At 45.4% G+C, this 13,033-nt stretch overlaps 1 protein-coding gene and 1 long non-coding RNA gene across 3 annotated transcripts in view; one reads left to right on the top strand and one right to left on the bottom strand.

Moving 5' to 3' along the window:
* Nucleotides 1-286: 286 nt before the first annotated feature.
* LOC132210476 (uncharacterized) lies at nt 287-9,942 on the bottom strand. The gene is made up of 3 exons (XR_009446623.1): nt 9,831-9,942; nt 6,840-6,903; nt 287-5,211 (listed from the first exon to the last, which is right to left on the bottom strand). It is a non-coding gene; the product is annotated as an uncharacterized LOC132210476 (long non-coding RNA).
* Nucleotides 9,943-9,985: 43 nt separating this feature from the next.
* Nucleotides 9,986-13,033, top strand: part of ssbp1 (single-stranded DNA binding protein 1) — a 33,044-nt gene continuing 29,996 nt past the window's right edge. The window contains exon 1 of one of the 2 annotated variants that reach the window (XM_048542994.1): nt 9,986-10,029. The gene's annotated coding sequence lies outside the window, so the exon portion shown is untranslated. The remainder of the gene's footprint in view (nt 10,030-13,033) is intronic. The other variant, XM_048542993.2, reaches the window with a different exon arrangement.

Genomic DNA, 13,033 nt, shown 5'->3' on the forward strand with positions numbered 1-13,033 from the left:
GTTTAGTTAAGGTTTAAGGCTTATTCTTGGTGTCACGATACAGTGGCTTTTACAAGGGTCATTTTACAAGCCACTGTTGTAAATCAGAAAATATGGCAAGAGCTCTACACACAGCATGGTGACAATGACATTGGTCGAGAGACAAAGATTGGTCTAGGAACTAGGAAGAAACTCTCAACTTTTTTGTAAAACCTGTCAAACAAGACAAAAATCTATTTCAAGACTCAGCCACCTTCCCAACCAGAGCTAGTTAAGCAGAGCCATTCCTGAGTGCCTTCCAACACTATTTTGTTTGACTTGATTTATTGTCATATGTACCTAAGTACTGTGAAGTTTTCTTGCAAGCAGTACAGGCAGATTTAAATTTTTGGCAAAGATCCATAGCTTGGTTTGTCTATGAGGTTGCTTTGCTCGCCGAATGTCAACAACCCTCAGTACAGGCAGATCATAGGGTGAACAAAAATATTGGACAGAGTTAGGCATACATGTTATACAGTATGTCAGACAAGATTAACATTAATAAGGCCTGCATTATTTGAAGTTACAGTCCATTCATCAGTATAATGGCAGAAAGGAAGAAACTGTTCTTGAACCTGCTGATGCATGTTCAAGCTTCTGTATCCTCTGCCTGACGGAAAAGGTGTAGGAAAGCATTACCAGGATAGGATGGGTCTTCAGTAATTTTGGCAGCTTTTCCATGGCATGTAAACGGAGTCCGTGGATGAAAGGTTGGCCTCAACGATGGTCTGGGCTATGCGCACGAACCTGTATAGCCCAGCCTGTCTCCGCCTCCCTAACCTGTTCTTCCTCTCACCTTGCTCCCACCTCAAGCCACACCTCCATTTCCTACCTACTAACCTCATCCTGCCTCCTTGACCTGTCCGTCTTCCCTGAACTGACCTATCCCCTCCCTACCTCCCCACCTATACTCTCCTCTCCACCTATCTTCTTTTCTCTCCATCTTCGGTCCGCCTCCCCCTCTCTCCCTATTTATTCCAGAACCTTCTCGCCATCCCCCTCTCTGAGGAAGGGTCCAGGCCCAAAACTTCAGCTTTTGTGCTCGTGAGATGCTGCTTGGCCTGCTGTGTTCATCCAGCTTCACACTTTGTTATCTTAGTTTCTTACAGTCCTGGGCAGAGCAGTTGCCATACCAGGCAATATTGCACCCGGACAGTATACTTTCTATGGTGTACCTGTAAAAGTTGGCAGGGGCCCTTATGGACATGCATAATTTCCTGAGCCACCTGAGGAGAGGAGGCACTGTTATGCCTTCTTGATCGCCACATCTACATGGGAAGCCCAGGTCAAGCTGTCAGTCTCTACACACTGAACCTCTGCTCCGTTGATTGTAGATTCAGACAGGTTTTTTCTGAAGTCAATGATCAGTTCTTTACTTTTGCTGACATTGCGGGAGAGGTTGTTATTATTGCACCACATCACCATGCCCTCTATCCCCTTCCCGTATTCTGATTCATCATTGTTTTATATTCGTCCTACCATAGTAGTGTCATCAACAAACTTGTAGATGGTGTTTGTTCGAAATTTGGCAACAGAGTCGTGAGTGCACAAGGAATACAGTAGGGGGCTGAGAACACATCTTGGGGTTGCTCTCATGTTGACTGTTTTTGTGGAAGAGGTGTAGTTGTCTATCTTCTTTGATTGTGGTCTGTGGGTCAGGAAGCTGAGGACCTAGTTGCGGAGGGCAGAGCTGAGACCATAAGACATAGGAGCAGAAATCAGGCTATTCAATCATGGCTGATAGGTTTCTCAAACACAACCTCCTGCTTTCTCCCCTTAACCCTGGATCCTCTTGACAATCAAGAATCTATGTATCTTTGTCTTAAATATATGGAATGACCTGGCCTCGAGAGTTTTCTGTGACAGTGAATTCCATAGATTCACCTCTCTCTGGCTGAAGAAGTTTCTCCTTATCTCTGATCTAAAAGGTCTTCTCTTACTCTCAGGCTGTGCCTTCAAGTCTTAGTCTTTCCTCCCATTGGAAACATCTTCTCTACGTCCACCCTGTTCAGGCAATTCAATATTCCATAAATTTCAATTAAATTCCCCCTCATCCTTCTAAACTCCATCGAGTACAGACCCAGAGTCCTCAATCATTCCTCATACGTTCAGCTTTTCATTCCTGGCCCATTCTTGTGAACCTCTGCTGAATCCGCTCCAGAGCCAGTACACTTTTCCTGATATATGGGGCACTAAACTGTGCACTATACTCCAAATGTGGCCTGACCAAGGCCTTATAGAGCCTAGGAAGTACATCGCTGCTCTTATATTCAAGCCCACTCAAGTAAATGCTGAAGTTGCATTTGCCTTCCTAACTACTGACTCAACTTGTAAGTTTACCTTGTGAGAATCCCGGACTAGAACGCCCATGTCTCTGTGCTTCAGGCTTATGTATCTGCTTCCCATTTAGAAAATAGTCCATGCTTCTTTTAGTCTTACCAAAGTGCATGACCTCACACTTTCGAACACTGTACTCCATTTATCCCTTACTAACCTGTCCAAATCCTTCTGCAACTTCCCGCTTCAATACTATTCGTCCCTCTACCTACCTTTGTATCATCTGCAAACTTAGCCAGAATGCCCTCTGTTCCTTCATCGAGATCATTAATGTATAAAGTGAAAAATCATGGTTCCCAATACTGACCCTTGCAGAACATCACTTGTCACTGGCTGCCATCCTGAAAAAGACCCACTCTCTGGCAGAAACCAATCTTCTATCCATGCCAGCACTTTGCCTCTAACACCATAGGCCCTTATCTTAGTCAGCAGCTTCCTGTGTGGCACCTTGTCAAAGGCCTTCTTGAAGTCCAGGTAGATAACATGCATTGGCTCTCCTTCATTAAACCTGTTTGTTACTTCCTTAAAGCATTAACAGATTTGTCAGACATGACCTCCCCTTGATGAACCATGTTGACTTTGCCTTATTTTATCATGCACTTCCAGGTATTCAGAAATCACATCCTTCACAATGGACTCTAAAAATCTTACCCATGGCCAAGGTTAGCCTCATCAGTCTGTGATTTACAGTCTTTTGCCTTACTCGCTTTCAAAACAGGGGTTTCATGTTAGCAATCTGGGACTCTCCCTGACTCTAGTGATTCCTGAAAGATCACCATTAATACCTCCACTATCTCTTCAGCTATCTCCTTAAGAACTCTAGGTGTAGTACATCTGGTCCTGGTGACTTATATACCTTCAAGCCAGTATTTCTAGCACCTTCTCCTTGGTGATGGCCACCATATTCAGCTCTGTCCCCTGACTCTTGAATTTTTCAGATATTACTTGTGTCTTCCAATTAACACAGTAATTATTCAGCTCCTCAGCCATTTCTTTGTCCCTTACTATCTCTCCAGAATCATTTTCCAGCACTCCCAATGCCCACCTTTGCCTCTTTTCTGCCCTTTATATATCTAAAGAAACTCTTACAGTCCTCCTTTATATTACTGGCTAATTTACCCCCATATTTAATCTTCTTCCTCCTTTTTTTTGTTGCCCTCTGTAAGCTTTCCAAACCTCTGGTTCCCCACTGCCCTTCACCACATTACATGCTTTCTCTTTTGCTTTTATGCTATCTCTGATCTCCCTAGTCAGCCACGGTTGCCACATCCTCTCTAGATGCTGCTTATTTTTCCTGGGGATGAGTTTTTGCTGTATCTCTTGAATGACTCCTAGAAACTCCTGCCATTGTGATTCCGAGATAACAAGGTGTAGAGCTGGATGAACACAGCAGGCCAAGCAGCATCTTGGGAGCAGGAACGTTTCGGGCCTAGACCCTTCATCAGAAATGGGAGGGGAAGGGTTCTGAAATAAACAGGGAAAGAGGGGGAGGCGGATTGAAGATGGATAGAGGAGAAGATAGGTGGAGAGGAGACAGACAGGTCAAAGAGGCAGGGATGGAGCCAGTAAAGGTGAGTGTAGATGGGGAGGTAGAGAGGAGATAAGTCAGTCCAGGGAGGATGGACAGGTCAAGGGGATGGGATGAGGTTAGCAGGTGGGAAATGGGGGTGCAGCTGGAGGTGGGAGGAGGGGTTAGGTGAGAGAAGGAACAGTTTAGGGAGGCAGGGATGAGCTGGGCTGGTTTTAGGATGCAGTATGGGGAGGGGAGATTTTGAAGCTTGTCAGATCCGCATTGATACCATTGGGCTACAGAGTTCCCAAGCTGAATATGAGTTGCTGTTCCTGCAACCTTCGGATGGCATCGTTGTGGCACTGCAGGAGGCCCAGGATGGACATGTCATCTGAAGAATGGGAGAGGGAGTTGAAATGGTTCGCGACTGGGAGGTGCAGTTGTTTATTGTGAACCGAGCACTGTCTTTTCTGCTAGGCTCCTCCACCAGGATATTCCACCCAGCTCCTCCCTCGTGCCTCTGTAGCTGCCTTTATTCACCTGGATCTCTGAGTTTTGAGGTCATTTTGGAGGTGTTACTGGTGTTGAAGGCAGAGCTGTAGTTGATGAGCTGGAGTCTAATGTAGACGTCCTTGTCAGATGTTTCAGGGATGAGTGCAGACTAGGGAAATGGGATCTGCTGTGGACCCATTAGGTAGTTGGGCAAGTGGTAGGGGATCAAGGCAGGCTGGGAGACTGGAGTTGATGTGGGCCATGACCAGCCTCTCAAAGCACTTCATGATTATGGAGGCCAGAGCCACTGGGCGGTAGTCATTAAAGTGTGTTGCATGTGCTTTCCTAGGTACTGAAATGATGGTCTTCTTGAAGCAGCTAATCACTACTTATCCATAGATCCAAGTCACCACGTTACTCTTTAGACTTATGTTTCCAACTCAGAGACTGACCAACAAGGATATCTCTTATCATTGTCCACACTTTCAATTCCCCTGGCCAGTTTGTTAGCTTCCTTTGCTAATACCACGGGAATAACTTTCAAAAGGACTCTGGCACCTTGCTCACACCTTGATTCAGAAAACAAAAACCAGAAGTTGTCTTTAACATGTTGTAAAGCATGGTCTTCGGAGGGAGTGGGTGATGTTGTTGGGCTGTTACTCCTGGTCATGGGCGACATGCTCATGATCCTTGGGCCCAGACACAGGGCTATTTGCTCTGTCCCACTGCTGGAGCAGATCTCTTGGATGAGTGAAAGGAGCGTCCTCCTGACTTCTGGTCTTAAGTTCACACTGTGACACATGGAGTGTAAGACTTATATGTGAACAGTGCACTCGATCATGTCCACTCCTCTCCTTTACACAAAAAGAACAAAGAACAATGAAGAAATAACTTAATGGATGTAAAAGGAAAGGATTGATGGGGACAGAGAGGGCGTGAAGAAACAGGCAAACTGTGACAGAAGTAATGGGGACTTGGTGCGAGGGATCTATTTTCTAAAGAACTCTGGTGTTCAGTGATTAAATAAGGCCAGTGGAGAAGCAAGATGAAGATAAACTAACGAAGGGAGCAAAAAACTAAAAAGCACAGAAAATATCAATGATGTAAGTTTTAAATTTAAAGCAGGAGGGGGACATTGAATACATAAATGAGGACACCAAAACTATTTACTCCATAGCATTGTGTTAACTCAGCATTATAATTACACAGAGATAATGGGAACTGCAGATGCTGGAGAATCTGAGATACCAACGTGTGGAGCTGGATGAACACAGCAGGCCACACAGCATCTTTTCTGATGAAGGATCTAGGCCCGAAACGTCAGCTTTTGTGCTCCTTGGCCTGCTGTGTTCATCCAGCTCCACACTTTGTTATCTCTATTATAATTACACAATTCCCTGCCCCATTGGTGGTCTGTAACTGCAAAATCAAAAAAAAAAAAATCTTTTTAGGAGAAACTTCCATCTCACCAAGGAGGCATCAGGCCATTGTAAGTCAACAATGCTCTGAAGTCTAGTTGGGCCTGATTCAGGCAAATGGGTTAAACTGTATATGGTTGAACCTGGTACAAGTTTATGAAACCTAGTTGGGCCTAGTTCAGCCAAACTCCAGCTAGTGAAGCCTACTTTAGCTTAGCTCAGCCTGCACCTTTCAAGTGATACGCGTGCTGATTTACCACAAAATACACACAGAAAGGCACATAAAGCAGAGATGGAGATCATACACTTATGGTATACTGGCCAGTACATGAAGGACACAACTGTATTTCTCCAATAATCATCCTTTTTAAGACCAACAAAAAAGTCTGCTCTGTAGATTCTGCAAACACTTGACTGATGTATTAAGTTGTACCATAATAGTTTAGGCTATCCACGTGGTTTGGAAGAGTCAATTTGCTCTCTCTTTCAATGTTGACAGCTACACCATAAAGACAAAGCAGGATCTGATCCACGTTACCACCAAAACTTGATCAATTCTTTGTCAAACCACACCAGAATCGAGTGAGAGCCACGAACCCATTGTCTACTGTCAGAAAAATCCATCTGGTTCACTAGTGTTCTTTAGGGAAGGAAACTGCTATCCTTACCAGGTCTGGGCTACAGATGACTCCAAATCCACATACGGTTGACTCAACTGCCCGTTGGGCAATTAGGGATGGGCAATAAGTGCTGCCTAAAAATGACACCTTGATCCCATCAATTAAAAAATAAAAAACAACAGATGTCTGCTGCATAAAGCTTCATGGAGTTTGAGGATATTCTGCATACAGGAAACTAGGCTAACTAAAAAGGACAGAAAAGTTATTAACTTCCACATTCCATCATGGGGAAATGAAGAGAGATCAAACACACATAAGGCAGGGGAAGGCCGAAGCAGATGAATCATGATAGCATCATTGATAGTGAGAGGGAAAGGTCAGTAGATTAAAAACATGTAAGAAGGGCACAGAGAGTCAATACACAGAACAGGTACTAACACTCACCTCACTGAGAAGACTCCAGGAAGCATAGCATAACTCCTGTTCACTCATACAGTAAACAGTGCGCCTACAAGTCCAAAATAATCATCATATGGTCAATTACTGTTCACTCTACAGCTGTATATACTTTTAACACTGGAGCACAATCATGGAGCAGGACAAGCTCCATAACTAGACAACAAAACACTCTATAGAAAGTGCAAACAACTTCACAACACCTGAGTTCAACAACTTCCATCCCTGAACTCCTATTCAGCCAGTTCCATTACCGCACTCTATCATCCAACAATACCCTGTACTACCGCATTCCTCCTGTACAAAATCAGTTCCATTGCCCTTATTCCCCACCACACAAACAGCTCCATCACATCCATTCCCACTTCCTATACAATCAGCTCTGTTCACCTCCCCCCTGCCCTGTACACCAGCTCCATTCCCTCCTCCATCCCGTAAAACCAGCTCCATCCTAACTGTGTAGAAACTAAAAGAACTGAGGATGCTGCAAATCAATAACAATTACAAAGTTGCTCAGAAAAGCTCAGCACGTCTGGCGGCATCTCTGAAGGAAAAAGAGAGTTAACGTTTTGGGTCCGGTGACCCTTCTTCAGAACTGATAGTGGCTGGGAAAACCTCAGTTTATATGCGGAAAATAGGGAGTTGGGTGGGGTAGGGAGTAAATTATAGGATAGAGCCCAAAGACTGTTGGACATACAAAGGAGTTGCGAACGATCAGGCTGGGAAGGTGAATAGTTGTAAATGGGGACTGTTAGTGACTAACAACAGGGGATGTGTAAGGACAGGTTATATGGTAACAAAGCCTGGTGTGGGGTGGGGGGCTGGGCCATGGGGGAGTTTAGGCCCTAAAATTATTGAACTGAACATTGAGTCCGAAGGACCGTAGAGTCCCCAAGCGGAAAATGAGGTGTTCTTCCTCCAGCTTGTGTTGGGCTTTACTGGAACACTGTAACAAGCCAGAGACAGAGACAGGGTGGTGCATTGAAGTGGCAGGCAGTTCAGGGTCTTTTCTGCGAGTAGAACATAGATGTTCTGCAAAGCGGTCACCAAGTCTACGCTTCGTTTCCCCAGTGTACAGGAGACCACATTGTGAGCAGTGAATGCAGTAGATGAGATTCTGGGAAGTGCAGGCAACGTGTTGCTTCACCTGAAAGGTGTGTTTGGACTTTTGGAGACTGGGGAGGGAGGAGGTAAATGGGCAGGTGCTGTAGAGCTGTGGGGAAGTGTTGGGGGTGAAGGAAGTGTGGACCAGGATGTCCCGGAGGAAATGCTCCCTGCAGAAGGCAGACAAGGGACGGGAGAAGAATATGTGCCTGGTGGTGGTATCTTGCTGGAGGTGGCGGCAATGGCATCTAATGAGCTTTTAGATGTGGATGCTGGTGGGATGGTCGGTAAGGATAAGGGGAACCCTATCGCTGCTGCGGAAGGAAAGAGAAGGGGTGAGGGCGGAAGTGCGGGAGATGGGTTGGACCTGGTTGAGGGCCCTGTCGACAAAATGGAACTAGGGAAACCTCGTTTGAGGTAAAGGTGGACATTTTGGAGACTTCCTTGTCAAAGTTGGCCTCATATGAGCACATGTGACTGAGGAACTGAGAAAATGGGATGGAGTCTTTACAGGAAATGGGGTGTGAGGATGTATAGTCCAGGCAGCTGTGGGAGTCAGTGGGTTTGAAATGGATATTAGTGGCCAGTCTATCCCCGGAAATGGAAACAGAAATGTCAAGGAAGGGAAGGGAGGAGTCAGAGATAGACCAGGTAGAAATTTGCTGGCAAAATTGATGAAGTTTTCCAATGCCAGACAAGAAGGAAGCAGCACCGAGGATATCATCAATGTATCAGAGAAAGAGTTGTGAGTGGGGGCTGGAATAGGTCTGGAACAGGTCTGGAACAAGGAATTTTCCACACACCCCATGAAGAGACAGGCATAGCTCGGGCCCATACAAGTACCCTTGGCAATCCCTCTTACCTGAAGAATGTGACAGGAGTTGCAAGAGAAGTTGTTGAGGGTGAGGACAAGTTCAGCCAAGCAGAGGAGGGTGGTAGTGGGTGGGGATGGTTCACATCTTTGCTCATTTCCTTCTCATTTCATCCCATGATCTCCCCACCTCTGCTTCCAAGCTAATAGTTACCCAACCCTGCACAGCTCGTTTCTACCTCCTGCCAAAAATCCACAAACAGGGCTGTCCAGGCAGACCCATTGTTTCAGCCTGCTCCTGCCCTACAAAACTCAACTCTCCCTACCTTGACTCCGTCTTCTCCCCTGGTTCAATCCCTACCCACATACGTCCATGATTCATCTGACGCCTTATGCCAGTTTCAAAACTTCCAGTTTACCAGCTCCAGCCAACTCCTCTTTACCATGGATGTGCAATCCCTTTACACATCCATTCCCCATCAGGAGGGTCTTAGGGCTCTCCACTTCTTCCTGGAGCCAAGACCTGAACCACCACCCCCCACTTCTTGGCCGAGCTTGTATTTCTCTCTCTTTGGGCTCTATCCTATCGTTTACTCCCTACCCCACCCCCCCCTATTTTCTGCATATAAACTGACGTTTCCCCAGCCACTATCAGTTCTGAGGGAGGGTCACCGGACCCGAAACGTTAACACTGTTTTTTCCTTCACAGATGCTTCCAGACTTGCTCAGCTTTTCCAGCAATTTTGTTTTTGTTCCATCCTAACTGTCCCCTGTACAACCAAATCCACCGTTCCATCTTCAAACCCTGCACAACCAGCGCCGTCACATCTACTTCCATACTACTAATTCAGTCCCACATACAACACTCCAAAACCCATGCAAACTACTCCATCCCACATACAACCGGCTTAGCCTTAGCCTCTCCCTCCCCCACCAAGTACAATCAAACCTGCCCCTAAACTGCATAAACTCCACCGTCTCCATAACCCAGCTCCATCCTATTCTCAGCTCCAGCTCCGTCTCCCTCTCTTCTTCCTGAACCTCCAGGTCGAACCCCCTCTCACCGTCTCTTGCTGATTGTAAAGAGACTCTTGATGTTCATGGTAGTCAGTGATACTGAAGATTATTATTAAATGCTATTCCCCCAATCTCTCGCACAATCCCAGCTGGCAGACTCCGAATCCTTTCCGCCATCTGACCCGGATGCGGAAATGCTCTCTTTTTGGCCGTGGTTCCGGGATACAGGTACTGGTGAGGCACGAGGTGGGTATTCATTATGTGTTCATCTATTCTTATTAACAAAGTAATAATGTACTCGTATGTCCAGTGTAGCCACTGACGTACTTTCACTGTAGCAACAGTGTGTATGAGACACTGATGTACTGTCAGTAACATTGAATACGCGACAGTGTGTTACAGTGATAGTAAATCTGCGTCTCACACTTACATAGTACGTGTTACAGTTACACTCTCACACTCACTTTGAATGCATCGGTCTGTGACGCTGTGTCTTACAGTGGGTTATAGTTGCAGTACGTTAAGCCTGTGACACTAATTGTGTTAAAATCCCATTCATCAGTATTTGATACTCATCGTCAGTGTGTTAGACTCACTGCTGGGTACAATACGTCAGTCTCTCACATTCATACCGCGGCACGGTGGCTCGGTTGTTGGCACTGCTGCCTCACAGCGCCAGGGACCCGAGTTCGATTCCACTATCGGGCGACTGTCTACGTGGAGTTTGCGTGTTCTCCCCATGTCTGCGTGGGTGTGCGGTTTCCTTCCACAGTCCGAAGATGTGCAAACTAAGTGGATTGGCCGTGCTAAATTGCCCCCAGTGTTCACCGATGTGTGGATTAGGGGGATGAGTCAGTGTGGACTTGTTTGTCCGAATGGTCTGTTTCCACACTAGGGATTCCATGATATTCGTGACTGTGTGTTACACTGGCAGTAGGTTGGTCTGCTACACAGCCTCTGCTACAATGGTGGTGAGTTAGAGATATTGTACCGTACCTGCATTGCAGTGAATGTAATTGATATACAGTGAGTATCAAAGGACAGATGTGCTGTTATTGCAACACACTGATGATGATTGTCATAATGTCGAGGGTGTTGTACTTAAATATATGCAGTGTATGAAACAAGGCAACAGAGCTAGTAGCGTAGATTGATATTGGCATACAATGTTGTGGGTATCACGTGGCTGTAGGGGGATTAAGGCTTAGACCTGTATATCTAAGTATACATGTCCTATCAAAAGGGGTCGGGGTTGCCTTGTTAGTAAGAAATGAAATTATATTGATAATAAGTGAGATAGAGTTGGAAGGCGTAGAATCTTTGTGGGTAGAGATGAGGAACCACAAAGGAGAAAAAACCCTGATGGGAGTTAGATACAGCCCTCCTAGCAGTAGTCACGATTTGGGGCAGAAAATAAACTGGGAGATAGAAAAGGCATGTGAGAAAGTGTGGGGGATTTCAATGTGCACGTGCACTGGGAAAATCAGGTTGATAGCAGATCTCACAAAAAGGATTTCACGGAATACCGACAAGACAATTTTTTTGGGGCAGCCCACCACCGAACAGGCAGTTCTGGATTTGGTAATGTGATCTTAAGGTGAAGCAACCTCTAGAGGGAATTGACCATAATTTCATAGAATTCACCTTGCAGTTTGAGATTGAGAAGCTGGATTTTAAAAAATTATTCATGAGATGATGGTGTTGCTGGATTTAATGGCCAGCATTTATTGCCCATCCTTAATTGCCTAGAAGGCATTTGAGAGTCAACGACATTGCTGTAGGTCTAGAATCACATCTGCCAGAAAAGGTAAGGATAGCAGTTTCCTTCCCTAACAGACGTTAATGAACCAGATGTGTTTTTCTGACAATGAACAATTGTCATCACTTGAGTCTTAATTCAAGACTTTTATTGAATTCAAATTCTACTATATGCCGTGGCAGTATTCGAACCCTGGACCCCCAGAATATTACATGGATCTTTGGATTAACAGTCCAGTCATAATGCTGTAAGGCCGTTGCTTCAGATTTAAGTTGTGACAGTTGAGGAAAGGTAGCAATAAGGACATCAGGCACAAGCTGGCCAGAGTTGATTAGATGGGGAGCGTAGCACAGCTGATGGTGGAGCAGCAATGCTAAGAGTTTCTTGAGGTAATTTGGGAGGCACAGCAGAAATCCATTCCAAGGGAGAAGAAACATACTTAGGGGAAGAAGACAAGGCAACAATGACTGAAGAGAGAAGTCAGAAACAGCAACAGAAAAAGCATTCAGTGTTGTAAAGATTAGTGGGAAGCCAGAGGATTGGGAGGCCTTTAAAGCCCAATGTGATAACTTAAAGCAGTAATGGGTGAGAAATGAAATTTGAGAGTAAGTTAGCTAGCCAGTAGTACAAAAGAAGATTGCATGATTATTTTTAGATATTGAAAAGGTAAGAGTGTGCCAAGGGTGGACATTGGACCACTGGAAAATGAGGCTGGAGAAGTAGTATGGGAAACAAAAAAAATGGTGGAACTGAATAGGTATATTGCATCAGTTTTCACAATGGAAGATACCATCAACATACCAGAACTTTGAGAGTCAAGTAGTTGAGGTGAGTGTAGTAGCCATCACTGAGGAGTAGGTGCTGGGGAAGCTGAATGGTCAGAAATTGGATAAATCACGTTGACCAGGAGGACTACACCTGAGCTCTGAATGAGATATTTGAGTAGATTGTTGAGGCAATGGTGGTGATCTTTCAGGAATCACTGGAGTCAGGAAGGGTCCCAGAGTTCTGCAAAATGGCTAATGTGAAACCTTGTTTGAGAAGTGAGGGACGTTTATCCTGACCTCGGTCATTGGTAAGATTTTAGACCCCATTATTAAGGATGAGGTTGAAGAGTTTGAACATTCTCCCCCTGTCTGCATGAGTTTCCATCAGGTGCTCCAGTCTCCTCCCACAGTCCAAAGGTGTGCAGGGTAGGTTGATTGGCATGCTAAATTGCCGATAGTACCCAGGGATGTTTAGGCTAAGTGGGTTAGACATGGGAAATCAGGGGCAAGGGAATGGATCTAGGTGGAATGTTCTTCAGAGGGGCAGCATGGACTTGTCGGGCTGAATGGTCTGTTTCCACCGTGTAGGGATTCTATGTTTGAGAACTTAGATGGCGTGGTAAAATAGGGCTGGATCAGCACCGCTTCGTCAAGGGGAGGTCATGCCTAATAAATCATTAGAATTCTTCGAGGTGGTAACGAGTAAGTGAGACAAAGGAGAGCC

This window comes from Stegostoma tigrinum, chromosome 13 (assembly GCF_030684315.1).
Source record: "Stegostoma tigrinum isolate sSteTig4 chromosome 13, sSteTig4.hap1, whole genome shotgun sequence".
NCBI classification, from domain to species: domain Eukaryota; kingdom Metazoa; phylum Chordata; class Chondrichthyes; order Orectolobiformes; family Stegostomatidae; genus Stegostoma; species Stegostoma tigrinum.